Source organism: Pelobates fuscus, chromosome 3, assembly GCF_036172605.1.
Source record: "Pelobates fuscus isolate aPelFus1 chromosome 3, aPelFus1.pri, whole genome shotgun sequence".
NCBI lineage: Eukaryota > Metazoa > Chordata > Amphibia > Anura > Pelobatidae > Pelobates > Pelobates fuscus.
The window spans coordinates 166,055,765-166,061,841 of NC_086319.1; positions in this window are offsets into that span (position 1 = coordinate 166,055,765).

Sequence of the window (6,077 nt, forward strand, 5' to 3'; positions counted from 1 at the left end):
CTGATAACCTCGTCGGGATATCGGTTTTTGTAGCCCACTGTGGATCAGATTGCTTCTGGTAGAGGGCTCTGCCGGTGCGGTGCTGTGACAGGAGATCATCCAGATCCAAGTCCTCCTCTTTCGAGGCCGAGGTGGAGCCACAAGGTAAGTCAAGGAGCAGATCCGCCATCTTAGACCTGCTCAGTTGTGAGAGCATTAGGCCAATATCACGGGTTTGACCTCCGTTCAGTCCTCAAGTTTTTCGGGAATGCTTCCCTGTGATCTCTCCTGTCATGTGGGACCTCAGTGGGGTAAGTTGTGTTTCCGTAGAGCAGGGCTGCCCAACAGATAGATCCCCAGATATTGTAGAACTACAACCATGATGCTTTGCATGCTTTTAGAATGACAAAGAATCATGGGAGTTGTAGTTCTACAACATCTGGGGATCTACCAGTTGGATAGCCCTGCCATAGAGGGCAAAGTATAGGTAGTTACCAGTTGCTCTGGCGGAGCTCAGAGATCTTGCGACCGCTCAGCTTGCTGGTTAGCTCCTTCCCCCTAGATGTAGATATTTTTTAAGGTATTTATTTTTTAGTTTTTTTGAAATTCTGTTTTTGTTGTGTTTGCCACAAAAGACATTAGTACACAGTGTATTCACATGACATGTGGGCTTGGTTCGCGGGTTGCAACAGTGTCATTATATATGTGACCGGTATATAATATTCCAGCAATACACTTTTGAAAAAAATATTATGGACATGTATTAACATTTCAACAGTAGCGAAGCCTAAATGTAACAGGTCAGTATAAGTTGAGGCAGTCATTTGGATCACCTTAAAGTGTGTTAGTACTTGTCGAAGTGTGGGTTCGCTATGTAGACTGCATTGGCTACTGGAGGTTCGGCTGGTAGTGCACGGTACATAGTAATGACTAGCAAACAAGGAATATCACATATACCTATTTCCTCTAATATAAGTCGTGTATGGCTTCTCTGCGCCAGGGTGTATGGTCTGGTATGTACCTCCAGTGTGCTGGGTTACACCTAACCAAGGGTGTTAGCAGGAGGGAGGGTAGTAGTGTTACGAGATCTTTAGGGCCCATCCCATGCAGGTGGCACCTTACGGTGTTTAGAGTACGAGCAGCACTTGGGCTAGCTAGCTTAAAAAGGAACAAACATATCACTTTGAATAGGAAACAGTAACGATGGGGAGCTGGCTTATTAAGTTGCACCCATCTATTTATGTTACTGAGTCTCGACTACAGCTGGGTTCAAAGGGTGTTATCTTTTGAACGTCCCATCTGTGTGCAGTCTTCGATTGGTGGGCCTAGTGGGTCGATGCTGTGAGGCCCAGGGCCATGAAAATCTTTGTGGCATCCGCTGGGGATTTAGCTCTGTGGACTCTGTCGTCGGTGTAGGCAGTCAGTGTTTGTGGTGCAGACCAGCGGTACACAATACCTGTGGCGAGCAATTGTTGCGTTATAGGGTGCATGGATTTGCGCTATTGTAAAGTATTGTGGGTAAGGGCTTGGTAGAAGGTGAGGCGGGCTTCAAAGTCCAGTGGTGTTTTATTTCTTACTGCTGACATTATCTTCTGTTTGTCTGTGTATGTTTGGAATCTCACAATTATGTCTCTTGGGGAGTCTGCTGGTGCACGGGGGGATTTTGCTATCCGGTATGCCTTGTCAATTAGAGTGTTCTTAGCCTGTTTGGCCGGCAGCACCAATGCGATGAGGCGTCATAGAAAATGTGGTAGTTCTTTGGAGGAGACCCTGTCTGCCACCCTGCGGATTTTCACGTTCTTTCTCCTGTTTGTGTCTTCCAGAGTGTCCACTCTGATGGAAGTGGTGGCGTGGGAGGATTGGCATGTGAGAGCGAATACAGACCTTGCAGAGAGCCCTGCTTGAGCTCCACGACATCTTCCTCCTTAGCTTGTACTCAGGCCGCAACGACTTGTACCTCTGTTTTCATGAGGGCCATATCTGCATCGTAGAGTTTTCTGAGTTTCTCATACAGGTTGGCAATGTCCTCTTAAGTGACTAAATTTGGATTTTGTATGTCCGTGGGCCTCGGTTCTCGCGGCCTGTTTGGAATTGACTCGTCCTCTGACAGGTCTGTGGAGGCCTCCATGTCGGCGTGGTCTATCGGTTTAGGCCTAGGCGTGCATTTTAGCATTGTGCCTATGTCTCTTGCCTCAGGAGGTCTTGGGCTTTGTTCGGCCCATTTCTAGGAGTCCCAGTCTCTTATTGGTGTAGGTGAGAGCGGAGGGGAGTGTAACAGAACCCTGCCTTTTGCCTGGGAATAATTATTGCTACCGGCCCTTTAAAAGCTAACCGGGCACATATACAGCAACAGAGACCATGGATCTAATTTTATTGTGCTTACCTGGTTCATGGGGATTATTCATCATCACAGTTCGGGACTTTTACCAGCATTCGTTTATTTATGCGACCCATACGGTATGGACTCAGCCTTCATAAATACGAATGCAAACTACCGAACACCGGACCACCCTGCTACCCAATTATGTGGTATTTTACCTCCCTGATCGGCACATACAACCCCTATGAGAAAAGCACGAACTCTTTGTTTCAGTTCCTGGGTGGCCGCCATTTCGGGACTTTTACACGTGTTCGCGGCCATCTTAACTCCCGAACAGCGTTGATTTGCCGTCGAGTGTCTGGAACTAAAATCGGACACTCGAGTAGGCGAACACCACTGAGACCTCCATAGCACCGTAAATTCGTGCTGAAACTACCGACCGTCTTGCCGTTCGGTAGAAAGACTATACAACATACAGGGATTCTAGCGACCATCAAGATATCCACGGATGGCAAGCTTTTCGTGACTTTTTACTGCACGAACGAGGACCGACCGCAAGGCCAAACCTTATGGAACTATTTTCGGCTAGTGTGCCTGTGCGGTCGGTCAAAACTTTAAAGCTCCATAACTCCCGAACCCCTTAACCGAATGGGATGATTTTTCAATATGTTGCTCTCCCAGATTAGGGCTATGGGGATACTGGATTTATGAATGTACCCCAAGTATTTGGGGTACATCCAAAACTAGGGTAAAAAGGTGTGCTTGTTAATTATGTTAAATGTTTATCTGAGGGGAGGAGATGTGTGGGTTGTACCCTGCCTGTTATTGGTTACTGTACTAATTATGTAGGTGTCTCCCTTGCATGGGCAGAATCACATAAAAGGAGAATCCTTGTCATTAAAATGTAGTTCTTCTTGACCCTTCAAAACGTAGCCTCGTCTCGTTCTTGGAAGGGGATTTACCGCATAACCACTTTGCTCTTTTAATAGCTATGCCTGACTCTTCTCTTGGATCTCGTGGATGGGAAAAGGTAACTTCACTACTATACAGCAACTTAAAGGGAAAAAGGACGTCTCCAACGGCAGATACTCTCTCACTACCTGGGTAGCCGTTACATTGGTGGCAGCGGCGGGATGGAGAGCAAGTGCTGAATGGAGTCTCAGTATGCCAGACTGAAGAGGCCCACACTGAAAGATCTACTGGAGAGTCGTGGAAGGAGTGCCAGTAACAGACCACGGAGAGAGCTGGTAGCTAACCTGCTGGAGCTGGACGAAATGGATCGGTCCATTGAAGTCACCGAGCGACTTGCTCCTATCAGCGAGGAGGAAGAAATTACCTGCATTGTATAGAGGAGGTTAACCATGTACCCAGAGACATCAGTAGAGCTGATTGAGCGGCTGTTCCTTGAAGTGAAAGCGGTGATTCGGGAAAAGAGGGGATACGAAATCGAACTGATAAGAGCAAAACAGCCCATTACACAGACAGTTCATACTTCCCCTCCAACTAACACAGCAAAGAAAGTACCCTTTACTGCATTTAAAGCTATTGTGGAGAATGAAGAGGAAATCAATGGATATTTAGCAGATTGTGTGAGACATTGCTCGCTACATCAAGTACCCCCAGAGCAATGGGTCACTATCTTGTCTGGGAAATTGTCTGGCAAAGCAAATGAGGCCTTTCGGGCTCTCACCCCGGAGAATATATTACAATATCAGCGGGTCAAAGATGTGCTGCTAACCAGATATGCCGTAACCACAGAGATTTACCGTCGCTGCTTCCGGGAGTCCAAGAAAAAGGCTGTGGATTCCCACATGGAATGGGCTAACCGGATACAAAGAGTGGCATCACACTGGGTACGAGGTTGCAACGCAAACACCGGGGAGGAAGTGCTGCAGTTATTTTTACTGGAACACTTTTTCCAAGATTTATCTGCCGACTTACAGGACTGGGTAAGAGACCGTCGCCCTATCAACCTAAACGAGGCGGCTCGGCTGGCAGATGAATATGCCGAAATTAGGAAAGTGAGCCAGGGTACTCCACGACCAGCTAACAAGGTAGAACCTCGTACCCAAGCCACAACCCCTCGCCCGGTGTTCCGTACTCCACGACCAGCTAACAAGGTACAACCTCGTACCATGTTACCGTTTCGTCCTCAGGGGTCTAACAACTACCCCCAAGACTTGTCTAGAACGACTTGTCGTCGGTGCAGCAATACTGGACATATTGCCCGTTACTGCCCTTTGGGATCAGCCGCTAACAATTGGAGGCACACCTCACCCACCTCAGAGACCACCGCACCTCATACCTCTGCCGCCCACTGCCTGGAGACCGAGACGGGCCCAGAGGAATGCCTGGCCATCTTGTATGAGGCGGACTCGATGCAAGCTGCATCCCCAGAAAACCGCCAGCATCATCGCCAGGAGGTGCGCGTAAATGGACAGGTAGCCCAAGGCTTGAGGGACACCGGGGCTACCATCACCCTGATGCAAAGGCATTTGGTGAAGCCGGAGCATTTGTCTAATCGCACAGTTGCTGTACGTGTAGCGGGGAGGCTGTGTTTCTCTTACCCACGGCCCGGGTACACCAAGACTAGGGGGTTCGGGTCTGGGAAAACCACTGTGGGCATCATGGACATCCTGCCTGCCGAAGTCGTGTTGGGCAACGATATTGGCCCTCTGGCTTCGGCCTATTTACCCTCAACTGCTGCTGCTTGTCCGGTGACCACCCGTTCACAGACCCGTACAACAGATGACCCTACAACAGAACGGGAGACCCAGGTAAGCAAAGAACCGACCCTTAGACCCAATACAGTAGAGAGACCTTTAGCTTGGGATACCCCAGAAGAGTTTGGGAGGGAAACCAGAGAGGACCCAACCCTCCAAAAGTATCGTGAAATAGCTGACAGTGAGGGGGATGAGCGGGAACGTTTTGTATGGGATAACGACATGTTGTACATATTAACCGAAGGTAGGAAGAGAGGCTGTGTCCCTTCGCAGAAGCGCCAACTAGTGGTACCCAGAAAGTACCGGTTGGAACTTCTCCAAATTGGCCATGATATCCCCTTAGCAGGACATTTGAGTGGTAACCGCACCACTTACAGGATCACCCAGACCTTCTTTTGGCCGGGGATCTAAAAGGATGTGCGGCCCTACTGCAGCACGTGTGACGTCTGCCAACGAGTAGGGAAGAGAGGGGATCACCCTAAGGCTCAACTGTCACCTATGCCCGTGATCAAGGAACCGTTTAGCAGAGTGGCAGTCAACCTGGTGGGACCCCTACCTAACCTCAGTCCATCCGGTAAGAAGTATATTCTTACCATGGTGGACTATGCTACCCGCTACCCGGAAGCCGTCGCTCTGACGAATATCCAGGCTAACACTGTCGCCATTGCTTTGGTCGGGATATTCACCAGAGTGGGAATTCCTCAAGAAATACTGTCTGACAGAGGGACCCAGTTTACCGCAGACTTAACCCAACAGTTATGGAAGGTCTGCGGTATTAAAACCCTTCTCAGCTCACCTTACCACCCCCAGACTAACAGTCTCTGTGAACGCTTTAATGGTACCCTAAAACAGTTACTGCGGACCTTTACAGCCGAATACAGAGACTGGGAGCGATTCCTGCCACACCTCTTGTTTGCATATCGAGAGGTGCCGCAGGAATCCACTGGGTTCTCTCCGTTCGTGCTGCTCTATGGAAGGAGAGTTCGAGGCCCTCTCGACCTCATCCGGCAGCATATCCGGGAGGCATATGCAGAGACCACGGTCCCATCTGCACT